A 14,620-nucleotide genomic window follows, 5' to 3' on the forward strand; every position below is an offset into this window, starting at 1 on the left:
TGACTTCTATTATCCTGGAAAAATTTTGGCCATTATATCTTCAACTACGTCTACTGCCTATATGTGAGGTTAAAAATTAACTCATGAGTTCCAAAATTTTGTTAGTATCTAATGTTACATGAAGCTACAGATATTAATAAAAAATACACATGTAATGTACATAAAAGTAAGGGGAGCAAGAAAAATTAAAACTCAGTAAGGAAATGTAAAAATTCTCCTTTGATGCTGAAAAAAATCAATGAGATTTTTCCCTCCTTAATTCCAAATCTATAATTTTGTGAAGGATATCAGAACTAAGGCTTATTTTTCTTTCTGTCTAAATTTACATTTTTCAACTTTTGCCTGTGAGGGGGCTCAGGACAGAGTATCCTAAAATATGGCATCTTGGCATACTGAATTTAAGCTGAAAGAGTCTGGGAAAACAGCAGAAGCAGGAGGTCACTCTGAACTTCCTCCCTACCCTTCTCCCCTGAAACAGGTCATAAAACACTTATTTGAGAGGTGCCCTCCCTATACTCAGAGGAGAGGAGCTTTCTTATCTCCGAAAACAAAGGGATGCTAAGAAGAATGCAAACAGGCTTTGGTAAATTTCCCCCAGTTTACTGCACTTACCTCATTGTCTTTTGCTATTATATTCCTCCACAGCCATCCACTCTTCATTAAACCTAGCAAAAACTACTCAGTTCTAATTGTATCTTTGGGTCTTTTATTCTGAAAGCTCCTGTGTCATGTAAAGCATAAATAAATTTGTATGTTTTTCTCTTGTTAATCTGTCTTTGTCACTTTGATTTTCAGATCCAGCCAGGATTGCTCAGAGGGTCAAGGAAAATTTTTCCTCTCCTGTATCTGTAATAGCCTTATGTGATAATCCAGTCACCTAGTGTAATTTTGTCTTCTAAGTACAGTTGACTCCTTCCTCTTACAGAATTCCAGATTAATGGAAGTCAATTTTGAGTTTCACAAGCCCTAGACAACTTAACCACACAACTTAATTCTTCTGGACTCCTCCACACAACGTCCCACCAAAGAACAATTTATATTGCTAAGAAACATTTGCCTTCATATTGGTCACAGCTTAACTTCCTTTTCATTTCTTCTGTCTCTTACTGTTATAACCTTTAGTTAAATTACTTATTTAAATTTAGTAAAAACTTCCAAATCATCCACTTTTTCTCTTTACATTTACCACTTCCTTCAACTTGAGCTACAAACTCACTATACCTGTAAAATGAATCTAATCAGTTGAGTGAAGAGAGAATGTGGCAGAAATTTCATGTGTCCAATTTACTTCTCTCTTTTTTTTTAACATCTTTATTACTTCTCTTTTAAACTCCCAGCAATAAACACCCTTTGTGTCTTTTTACTAGCAATGTAATTATTATAACTGGGAGATGATAATACAAATTAAGAGCATCTAATAAAAAATACTCCATAAAATTTTAACAGCACTATATTTATTTCAAAGTACTTTCCTGTCCATTTGTCACTTCTTTCTCACAATAAACCTGTAAGGTAGACAGGGGAGGTATTACTACCCTTGAGGAAAGTGGAATATATGGCCCAGAGAGTAACAGGGAATTAGGTGTGTCTCAGACATAACACAATGATCTGCTAAGCAAGCTTAAAGGGTGACATGAAATCACCAAAGATCTACTGTCTGGCCTCTTATGAAAAGAAAAATAAATGGAGTGTGAGAAGGAAAAGTTATATTTGGGGACTAGGAATCAGGAGACTTAGGATTCCATCTCTATGCAGTCATTTAAGATATGATTCAAACAAGTCACTTAAATGTTTAATATCTACATCAGTGATAAGATGATGATGGTCATCACACTGACTGCCTCACAGGATATATGAAAAGTGCTCTGGGGTTTCCCTGGTGGCGCAGTGGTTGAGAGTCCGCCTGCCGATGCAGGGGACACGGGTTCGTGCCCCGGTCCGGGAAGATCCCACATGCCGCGGAGTGGCTGGGCCCGTGAGTCATGGCGCTGAGCCTGCACTTCCGGAACCTGTGCTCCACTACGGGAGAGGCCACAGCAGTGGAAGGCCAGCGTACCGCAAAAAAAAAAAAAAAAAAAAAAAAAAAAAAAGGTGCTCTGAAAGTCAATACAGCTTTCTCCTCCCAAAGCTCTAATTTATAGTATTTGCTAATTCCTAGTGTAAATAATACCAATACATAGATATTATTGGAATATAATAAAATAATAAGGGACTGAGGAGTTTGAGTATTTGTTACTTTTGTTTAAATGCATTTTCTAACTTTTTTTAAGAGCTGTTTTAGGCTTACAACTAAATTGAACGGAAAGTACAGAAGTTTCCCATCTGCTCCCTGCCCTCACACATAGGCACAGCCTCTACTATTATCAACACCCGCACCAGTGTGGTACAATTGTTTCGAAGGATTAACCTACATTGACACATCATAATCACCCAAAGTCCACAGTATCTTTGGGTTCACTCTTGGTGTTGTATATTCTATAGGTCTGGACAAATGTATAATGACATGCATTCATCGTTATGATGTCGTATAGAGTATTTTCACTGCCCCAAGAATCCTCTGTGCTCTGCTTTTTTATCTCTCTCCCCTCTTACCCCTGGAAACCACTGATCTTTTTATTGTCTCCATAGTTTTGTTTTTTCCAGAACGTCATATGGTTGGAATCATACAGTGTGTAGCCTTTTCAGATTGGCTTCATTCATTTAGTAATATGCATTTAAGATTCCTCCATGGCTTCTCATGGCTTGATAGCTCATTTCTTTTGAACACCGGATGCACCACAGTTTATTTATTTATTTACCTACTGAAGGACATCTTAATTGCTTCCAAATTTTGAAATTATGAATAAAGCTGCTATAAACATCCATGTGCAGATTTGAGTGTGGCCATAAGTTTTCAGCTCCATTGGTTAAATAGCAAAGAGTGTGACGGTTAGATTTTATGGTAAGAGTATGTTTGGTTTTCTAAGAAACCACCAAATTGTCTTCCAATTTGGCTGCACTATTCCGCATTCCCACCAGCAATGAAAGAGTTTTCATTGTTCCACATCCTCGTCAGCATTTGGTGTTGTGTTCTAACGTATTTTTTTTATTGTAAGTTTATGTAATTTAATTTTAACAGTGGCAGATTTAAAAACAAGCTAGCAAAATTTCTGAAAACTTCACAAGTGACTCACACACCAGTAGTAGCAACCCCACTTCCACCCCCTTCCAAAGACTAGGACTACTTCTGCTTTTCTCTGGTACTGAGGAAAGAAACATTCTGTCTGGAGTCTGAGATCTCTGCCTTTCTAGAAGCTCCTTTCCCAAGCCCATTTCCCCAACTGTTGCTATCGTCGTTTCATTTTCGATTCACACATTCATTTGTCCTGTGGATACTGTCCTCTGCCATTGACTGCTTTTGTCTTGGGATTTTGGTCAACACCTCAGAGGATACACAGAGTGCCAGGCAGTCCACTCAGTCTCCTCAGATGACTGACACCCCCTTCTCTTGGATTAAATCATGAATAAGCCTGAACCTAATCACCTGTTGAAAATCACAAGACTTATTAGTGACAGAGCTGGACCACATTTAATTTGGCTGACTCCTACATCCTTCAGCCTGGGAGTGCAGCCTGCTGTCCAGGTGATGAGAGGCAGAGCCCCGTGGGAGAAGGAGACATCATCCCTTTCTAATCTGCGGCCTTGCTTTCCTCAAGGTGTCTAGGTTAACACCATTTTGGAGTTATTCCCAGCCTCCTGAGATCATTCAAGGCCAAGAATGTCCCTTTTTGAGGTGAATAATCCATGGTAATGAATCTTGATTTCCAATAAGTTAGACCAAGATGAAGTGTGTTGCCTTAGATGAGCCATATGTGTCCCTTAATAGCTTGAGAAAAGGCTCCAGAGCATTTAATAACTAAGCACCAGAGAGAAATAAAAAAGGCTCTGCGTTGCTAGGATACCTGGCTGAGCACTTGTTTTATATCAAGTCAGTAAATGTAAAACAAACAATGACAATTGCTACTTCAAAGAAATACAAAATGCTTGCTGGAAAGTGACAGAAAGAAGAAATAGCTGCTCTCCAGAGAAGAGAGACCTTGCTTCTTGTCATATATTAAGTTTGAAGAAATGCTTATTCTTTTTAACTAGTCTCTCAGAGGCTTGGAAAACCAGCATCAGTCATGACAGCCTGTAATTACTGTAGTAGACGCAGTATTGTACGCAATTGTTCTATTGTTCTCTGCTTGTTCTTTGTGTATAATCAAGAGACAACAAAGAATTTTCCATACCAATGATCCACTAAGTACCTGGGTTCATTTAGGTTGTGTCTACACACAGCCAGGGTCACCAATCAATTCAATCAACTCATCAGAAGAATGAGAATCCATTAAAATTACTTTTGAAGCCTAGTAGACAAAGCTGTTTATTTGGTTTCCTGGTTTGCTTCATTGAATTTTAATCACATGACTAAATGAAAATATTTTCAATTGCCGTTATATGCTCAAAATTATGACTGGCAGCATGAAGATTATACATGTAATAAAAGTCTTCCTGCCGCAGATCAAGGTGTTTTGGGCAGAAAGACAAGTCAATTAACCCAATCTTGACACTGGCCTAGAGACCAGGGCCCCGTAAGTTAGACAGTAGCCAAGAAAAATGAGAATAGAGAAAGACTTCAAAGGAAAACTTCATGGAAGTGGTCAGGGTAAAAATAAAACTGAAAAGCCAAATATGTTCTTGAGTCTAAGAGTTGATTCCCAGAACCTAGAATATGTGATTAAGCTAAAAGGTCAAAAGCTGGTGAATAAAGACATTGAGATGGAGGTGAAATGCAACAGAAATAATGAACAATATGACATCATACTTTCTTTATCTACACATTAATGGATGCACACATTTTCCTCTCGTAGGATTCTAGTTCTCTGACTTGCACATTGGTGAGCTAGACTTCAAAACCAAAGAGAGGGCTTCCCTGGTGGCGCAGTGGTTGAGAGTCCGCCTGCCGATGCAGGGGACGCGGGTTCGTGCCCCGGTCCAGGAAGATCCCACATGCCGCGGAGCGGCCGGGCCCGTGAGCCATGGCTGCTGAGTCTGCGCGTCCGGAGCCTGTGCTCCGTAACGGGAGAGGCCACAACAGGGAGAGGCCCGCGTACCGCAAAAAACAAACAAACAAACAAAAAAAAAACAAAGAGAAATTTTCTTACAGTGGAAAAACAGAGACTCATGGAAAAGTCATCATTAGAAAAGGATATATACCAAATGCTGGGTAATTCAGTGCAAACACTAAGTTGTTGTGAGAAGGTGAAGATCAGATAGGGCTGGTGGGCTCCATGAGAAATAGCACCTTGAGCTTGATTTTTTCATAAAGAATTTACATGAGTGAAGAGAGGAATGGAGGACTTTCTAGAAGCATCTGTTTTTAAACCACAATTTTGTTGTGATAGAGATAAAATTTTCTCTCTGTAATAGTAATACGTTTTTCTTGCAAAAGCCAATGCCAACAAAACCCTAAACACTTCATATTCTTCTCACCACTTTTCCCTTGGGACCTCAACGTAGATTTGAAGGGGTGGTAATGAATGTTGAGAAGGAAATTCTACTGCCAAACTCCTTCTGGCTTGCTCTTGCCAACTGAATTATTACCTTAGAGAGAGCCACAGTATATTTTTCTTCATTAATTTGTAGAAAGCAACATTCTACAGTCCTGTCAGCCATGACTTTTTTTTTCTGGATCAACTTAATAATGTCAGTGTTTAACTATTCTTTTTACTAGCTTCACAAAGTATCAGGCACTTAGAAGATGCACATTTTTACAAAAGCATATGTGACAAGCTATGAGATCATGATGCAAATGACAGGTTAAAGCATCAAGGTAGCTTCCAACTTCTAAATCCTGATCTCTCTCAGGTGTTTCCCTGAAATACAGTTCTTATATGAAAGGGGGATTCTAGTCACAATCCCACCCAGGTAATGTTGAAGTTTTCCCTAGGCTGATTCTACAGGATCAATAATGGTCTATCTTCCTTGGCTCCTGCAGTAGGAGGAAGCGCTGATATCTTCTTCTATTAAAGTTTATTCTTCTCCATAAACTTTGATTGAATGCAATCGCAATAATGCTCTACAGTCTTCTTTTTCCTTCTTCTTTCTCTTCTCTTTTCTTCTGCGTTCCCCAGCTCCACGCCCTCACAGATGGGAAGTTGTAAGTAAGCGGGGAGAGTCAGGTAATCTCTCTATCCCATAGTTTCCACCTTCAGTCTCAGTAGTAACATGACTTTCCAGGAGCAAATATTACCACTTCTATTGTGTCCTGCCCATAATACGTTTATACAGAATCCAGTCTTCAAACCATCCTGTGGTTGGTTGAACCCTGTGCTACCTGAGAAAGGCCCACTAGTGAGAGTTTGCAAATGTGAGACATCTCAGTTTACGGTCAGTAGGATGAAAATGAAAATAGCATCTCGGCCTCTTACTGCCTTGATTATAGTTTCATGGGGCCCAGGAAGACCCACTGATGAGAGCTTTGCAATACGCCCATTCTGATCAGAAATCTATGATATTAAACACATTAGATGCTGTGAAAGAACTTTAAGAACTATATATATATAAAAGAGAGAAAGAGAGAGAAAATTAAATACAATATATATATATTTATTTATTAAGGTAAAATTCACCCATTTGAGATGTCTAATTCAATAATCTTTTCTGTATTCACGGAGTTATGCAACGTATCACCAGAATCAATATTAGACCATTTTCATCACTCCAAAAAGAAACCCCATACTCTGTCTCCTCTCAGCCCCTCCAACCGCCTTGCCCTAGGCAAACACTAATACAATTTCTATCAATCTAGATTTGCCTAATCTGGACATTTCACATAGATGGACTCACATAATATGTGTTTTTTTGTGACTGACCTCTTTCACATAGCATAATATTTCAAAATTCATGTGTGTTGGATAGAGTCTTAGTTATTTTCAGTCTCCTTACCCCTCCCAATCCCCATGCATCTTCTGCATGTCAGTTAGACTATAATTCCAAACTACAAATCTGTTTATGTCATTTCTCTCTTTACACACTTTCAGTGGCCAGCTGCCCACTGCCTACAGAAAGAAGTCCAATTTTCTTGACATTGCAGTCCATGTTCATATTTTTAATCATATTAACCATTTTTAAGTATACAGTTCAAGTGGTGTTAAGTGCATTCACAAAGTTGTGCAACAAATGTTCAGAACTTTTTTCATCTTGTGAAACTAAAACTCTATGCCCATTAAAAAATAGCTCTTCGTTTCCCCCTCTCTCCAGTCCCTGGCAATCACCATTCCACTTTTTATCTCTATTAATTTGACCCCTCTAGGGACCTCATATAAATGGAATCATACATTAATTGTCTTTTCATGACTGGCTTATTTCAATTTAGCATAATGTCCTCAAGGTCCATCCATGTTGTCAGAGTTTCCTTCCTTTCTAAGGCTTAATATTCCAGTGAATGTATATATCACATTTTGTTTATCCATTTATCTGTCCGTAGACGCTTAGGTCGCTTCTACTTTTTGGTTACTGTGAATAATGCTCCTATGGACATCAATACAAATATCTGTTGGAAACCCTTACGTTAAATTATTTGGGCTATGTGTTGAAGGGGATCAGGATATGCCGCTTTGACATAAGGATTATTTTGAGATTAAGACAACTGAAAATCAGCAGATGCAGAAAAGTTCTCTGTCCTCCCTTTATTTGCCTAAAGTAGTACAAGTTTCCCTTTGTGAATGAAGCATAAATTTCCCTTATGAAGGTGCCCCCCTTTCCAATACCAGCAAAAGGACAGAGACAGAGTGAGCACCAAGATGAGTCTGCTTAAATAAACCTTACTAAAAAACCTCATATCTTCCATTAGTTTTTCCATATATTTCCTAATAACTGGCCCATGATTTATCCTGCCTCAAAGGCCAAACCCTCTTTCCTTTGTTAAAATGGTGTATAAGCCCCCAATTCTAACTACTTCTTTGAGCTTCACTTCTTTTCTGTGAAAGTCCATGCATGTAAAATATTAATAAAAATTGTATGCCTTTTCTCCTGTTAATCTGTTTTCTTTTAGTTTAACTTGCCAGTCCCTAGACCATAAAGCTAAGAGGGTAGAGGAAAAGTTTTTCCTCCCCACTAATACTGAGAAGTGGAATTGCTGAATCATACAGTAATTCTATTTTTAATTGTTTCAGGATCAGCCATACTGTTTTCTACAATGGCTGCACCATTTTACATTCCCACCAATAATGCACAAGAGCTCCATTTTCTCCATATCCTCACAAACACTTTTTATTTTATTTATTTATTTATTTTTCTGGTAGCCATCCAAATGAGTATGACATAATATCTCATTGTGATTTGCATTTGATTTTATTTACTTTGAACACTTTTTATGTGCTTGTTGGCCATTTGTGTATCTTCTTTGGAAAAATATCTAGTCAATTCCTTTGTCCATTTTTTTTCAATTTGATTTTTTGTTGGGTTGTGAGACTTCTTTATATATTCTGGCTATTAACTCTTTATCAGATATATGATTTGCAAACATTTTCTCCCATTCTGTGGGTTGCCTTTTCATTCTGTTGACTGTATCCTTTGAGGCAGAAATCAAATTACTTTTAAATTGTCCTAATAATTTGGATAATCAGTTTCATTTCAGGATGACTATTGTCTAGCAATACCCACCAAGGAGTGTGGATACTTCCCCTTAATTTTAGCCCTCACTCCAGGCTATACCCCAGGGGAAATGAGCCATTGTCATCACCTCCCCCACATCCTACCCAGCACAGTTTACACTGTGGGAGGAAAATCCTGCTGATTGAATCCTACTTCAAGACTCTTCCTAGATATCAGTTAAGGACAGCTTGTCAGAGCAAACTAGAGGCTAATGCCCTTATTAGTTTATTAGCAGTTACTATGTAGTGACTCTGCTTTCAGAGTCTCCTTTGTCACTTTGGCTTGATCGCAAATTTTCTGTGATTTCTGCTTGGGACTCTGATTATACATTGTTTATGTGTCCTGACTCTACAATAGATTACACCTGACACTGTGCTACTTGTCTAACACCTGTCTGATATACTAATATCTACTCCAGGCTTCAAAGCTTCTGCTTAGGAATATTTCCTCACTTATAAACAAGGGCCATAATAATAATGCTCTTTTTCTTAGAGTTTTGTTGTTGCTGTTGTTAAGATTAATAGATTTATTGTATGTAAAACATTCAGGAATTTTCTGTTAAAAAGCATAAATGTTTACTACTGCTGAAACTTCTAAAATATAATCCATGTTATAACCGCTAAAGTTAACTCCTTCTTTGGACTGCTGCATCACTAATTAGCTATCTCTTGTACTCTTTGTATGATTGTTTATCATCTTCATCGGCCTTGGGCTGTCTACCTCTAATACTAGTCTTCTTGTTATGTAAGAAAAGAATAAAAATTTTAAAATAATACCACCAACCAAGAAATCCTGCTTGATCCACTGTTTTCTGTATTTACAATATATTTGCAGTTGAGTGCTACCTTAATTTATCTAAGAAACAAAGTGTAACTTTAATAATAGATAGGTAAGTGTCTACACCCTTGTAATGTAGAACCCTTGTAACAAATGGATTATACAAATGTAGAACCCTTGTAACAAATGGATTATACAAAGCAGCTTAGTCTACAAGATCTGGGGTAGCCTCTTACATCTGACTTCTTCTGCCCTTAATCTAAGATGTGTGGACCTGAGTTGATATCTCTGGTTTGAATTATCCACCCAGAGGAAAGTGAACACATGAAACAGAACAAAATAACACTTAGACTCTAGTACTAGGGGATGAGTGACTTAGTCTCCTTGCCAGTGGGTCAAGAATTATAGGAGCAGTAATAAGTCTGGGTATGTCCAGGTATGCTTAGCTAAGAGAAAACAAGAGATAGAAGGGAATTCTCCACACCTGGAACTTGACCTTACTCTCTGGCCATGTACATGATCTTTTACATGATAGTCATACAGTGTTTGTCTTTCTCTGTGTGACTTATTCCATTTAGCATAATTCAGGTTGCTAGGGGGTGGGAGGTGGGGAAAATGGGGAGATGTTGGTCAAAGTGAAACTCAGCAGGACCCTGCAGGGCCTTCCCAGGTACAAAAGCCCTTCTGTGTCCCTTGTCTCTTGTTTGTAGAAGATCTGTAGTCTCCCAGGCCTCCCCTGAGTCACAAAAGAGCAGGCTCAAGCAGTTAATGATTAGAACAATAGAGTCACAGAATCTTTAGCTCCTCCTTGAAGGACATAGATAACAGTATCCGATACATATTCTTGAGTTGTTTTGCAGATACTAAAACAACCACCAGAGGGAAAAAGCTGACTGCATGATGACCAGATTGTAGCCATGACATAAGCTGCTCCATCTTGAGTCTATGGTTTGCATAATTCCAAGAACTGGCCTCAAGGAAATAGGAATAAACTGACCCTGGAGTTGAAGATGAACTGTGCTTAAAACAATCAAGATGACACTGACCAGACCACCACATGACCAGTTTCAAGATACTTATTGGAGCTAACTATGCTGTTCTGCACGTAGTTCCCATCTGCACACCCTTGAAACTTTCTTTGGAAAGTTCTTGCTGCCTGGTCGGCAACTGCAAGATGGTTTGGGGGATGCTTGTCTGCCGTGTCCCCAAGTTGCTGGCTTCCTGAATAAAGCGTCTTTCATTTTCCATCAGCCATTGTCTCTTGAACATTGACTTTTGAGCAAAGAGCAGCCGAACCTGAGTTTGGTTCCGGCTCCCACTAGTTACAAATTGGTACAGACTTTCAGTTATAAGATAGATAAATTATGAGGATCTGATGGACAGCATGGTGACTATAGTTAATATTATGTATTATACACTTGAAATTTGTTAAGAGAGTAGATCTCACCACACACACACGTTTACACACCCACACAGTAATTATATGAAGTAATAGATGTGTTAATTGTTGATTGTGGTAATCATTTCACGAAGTATACATATATCAAATCTTCACATTGTATACATTAAATACATACCATTTTATTTGTCAATTATACTTCAATAAAGTAGGAGGGAATAACTGCCATCTTTGGGAAGCTTTCAATACATCCTCTTCCACCTTTATTTCCACCAAAAGACCTAGGCAGGTCTATGCCTCTTTATTCCTATAGAACTTAGAATATGCCTCCATTCCAGCTCATATCATATTATTCTGGATTTACTTTTTCTGTTTACTTGCTCATGTGTTATGCTGGAAAATGGAAGCCATTTTGTCTTTTGAATTTGTGTCCCAAATCCTACCACAGTGCTTGTCACGTGAGTATATGTAGAATAGTAATTGGTCAAAAGGATGAATTATTGAATCATTCTTGCATGAATATACACATATTTTGTACTATTTTTCACTTCAGAAAACATTTTAACATACATTATTCCATATATTATGAGAAAATTGGTAAAGTGAGAGAGTACTGAACTTACCATAGGTTTGAATTTTCACTCTCCCTCTATGAAACCTTGAACATGCCTATAAACTTCTCTGTTTCAAGGATATATTTTAAGACTATTCACTTTCAATTTTATGTTAGAAGGAAATAGTACAACTTAAATTACCTCTTCACTTGAGTCATATTTAAAATAGATCCAATATTTTGGAATTCTGTTTCTAACCCTGACTATATTACATGCTTCCAAATACTCACTTAATCTTCAAAAATACTCTAAAGTTGGTATTACTAAGGCTAGAATATTTTTTGAAGTTTGTATAAACTATTTGAAACATCTACCACAGTAAATAAGGCATGCAAAAATTTTTTGAATATAATTAAGATCAAATTCAGGTAAAAGTGTTAGTTTGAATTTCCTATTTTCCATTTGACAAGTGTACTAAAGCACAGGAATGTTGTTTAAGTTGCCAAACTTTTTCACAGCTACTTATCTGATCTCCAGTTTATGTCCTTCTTAATCAACTACAAAATTACATTTATGAACTATAATGCCCCACATAGCAAAAGTGAAAATGTATAGCACTTTATTTTCCTTTTATGACTTTTCATTTTAACACCATTATTCTGAGAAATGCTTAAGTGGAATTTCTAATACCTGTTCCCACAATGTCTCTATTTCTTTTGCTTTCCTTCTTTCAGTTTTTATTTTATATATATCACTCCAACCTAAAGTTAAGGAACAATAAGTCTGAAAAAATCCTTTCACTTTTCTCTATATCACTCCAATATAAAATTAAATAGAAAGAAGTTTAGAGAAAATATGCCACAAAGCCCATACAAGTTCCTCATATATTGATGCTAGTTTTCAACTCTCCCTTCTTCTGGGATCCAGGGTAATTTATTTTGAAAGAAGGACTGTCCTGATGTCTTGGTCTCCATGCTTTGCCTATTTTTTAAAACTTGAAATACTCTGAGAACTTTTATTAACTGAGCTAAAATGGGTCCCCTTAGAGATCTGTTTTGTAGCTTTATAAAAGTTTGCAGTTTTCCCTGAAATACCACAAATGTTATGAGTGGAAGCTGTGAAAAGCATATAGTGCTGTTACATCCTGTAAAAATTATGTTCCCCAAAAAATTTCCTTTCTGAAAATATATCGCAGCTAGTGCGTGGTTGCTGAACATTGAAATTAGAAAGCATCTTCCCAAATCGTAACATTCATTGCTGCTTTTCCCTTTGGCAGGAGAACTAAACAGGAGAGTAAGAACTAAACAGGAGAGTAAGAACTGGGGAAAAAAAATTAAAAACTATCATGCATCTCTTAGTTTCCAGTCTCTGGTGATTAATCCGTCCAAATCAAACAAGTACCCAGTTGATTCTATCATGAATAATCATGGTTTCTCCATGGATCTACGACCGACTAGGTGTTCCTTTGGTGTCTAGGATCAATCACTCATTTTATACTCAGTACCTACTCTCTCTATGGCAGACGGTAAGTGAAACTAAATGGTGATTTTAATATCAGAAAGATGATATGAGACAATCTTAGATATTGTGTTTAAGCTAACTTAAAATCCACTCATTTCTTAGTGTTTTGTTGTTATTAACGGCAGTGGTGGTAACAAAAGACTACTTCAACACTTAGACAAACAAATATACCATATTATAAAACCATATGGACACTGCACCACATTCAGGTTCAGAAAGATGTAGCTATTATTAGAAACCAAAACCAAAATAACTACACTTTAGTGTCCCTTTCTCTGGGATTGTGTAGTCCATCATTTCTACTCATCCCCTGATGTCTCTTCAATGTTCTCTCCCTATAAATCTGGGGTCTTTCTTTTCCAGACACAAGGTAGAAGATGCCCACCAAAAGTTGCCTAAATCTCAGCTCAAATGATGAAGACAGACTCCATAGGCTCTCTGAATCCCAGTTCCTAATATTTGAGACAAATTGTCTTCCAAAAGTCAAATGGTCCAATTAGCCTGTCATAGGAGATGAAGGGATTGGATCCTCAACACTGCTGCCAGGTCTTATTCCAAAGTTGTATAATAGTAATCCAACATATGTACCTATGAAGATAACCCATGAACGCATGGAAATGTTATGGATTTAAATTAAAAATTAACAGGAAAGGGCTTCCCTGGTGGCGCAGTGGTTGAGAGTCCGCCTGCCGGTGCAGGGGACACGGGTTCGTGCCCCGGTCCGGGAAGATCCCACATGCGGCAGAGCGGCTGGGCCCGTGAGCCCTGGCCACTGAGCCTGCGCTCCGCAACGGGAGAGGTCACAACAGTGAGAAGCCCGCATACCGCAAAAAAAAAAAAAAAAAAAAAAAATTAACAGGAAAAATTTCCACTGCCATATTTTTTAACAGCTGCCACTTCAGGAGCTTCTGACTTTTGTTCAAGTGCTGCTTCTGTAATAGAAATGTTGATTTACTGGCTCCATGAGCTTCGTGATATTTGAGCAGCATGTGTTGAAAGTGATACTCTTCCTAGTAAGTTAGAATCATCTGTTTTCTAGACCATCTCTGTGACAAACCCAGTGAAGCACATACATCAGCCTTGTTACTTTGCCCCATCAAACACTTTAAAGCCTGTTGGTCTTTGGCTTTTAATCTCAAGTAATTATCACTTAGGAGTGCTGGGTACCTCAGGACACCAGTCTTAATTAATCATTTAGAGGGCAATTCCCTGCAGCTAATGAAAAATGAGAAGGGAGCCAACTGAGCAACAGAAATATCTAAGGCGATGTCTTTATTTTTACCTCTCTGTCACAGTAATGAAATACCAAGTGACAGATTTTTGTTCTTCTTTGAAATATCCAGCATTTGATCCACTCAAATTGAACAGCTAATACAGTCAATAGTGAATGGATCTGTTAATATCACAGTCTAAAAATGAGCAAAGATCGAACAACTCCATTTATATCTGCACTAGTTTTCTTAATGATATCCTTAAAAATGGTAAGTGGTCAGTATATTTGCTGACATCAAGAGATATTATCATTGGAGATAATATGACCAACAATTGTATTAGACATCGGAATACTCAGGAAAATAAATATCTCATTTACCTCACATGTCAGGTTAGTCCAGGCTCTGCTGCAGTAACAATCAGCCCCTACATCTCAAAGCCTTAGCACAACTAATTTTTATTTCTTGCTCTTGTGACAGTC

This window comes from Stenella coeruleoalba, assembly GCF_951394435.1.
Source record: "Stenella coeruleoalba genome assembly, chromosome: 6".
Lineage (NCBI taxonomy): Eukaryota > Metazoa > Chordata > Mammalia > Artiodactyla > Delphinidae > Stenella > Stenella coeruleoalba.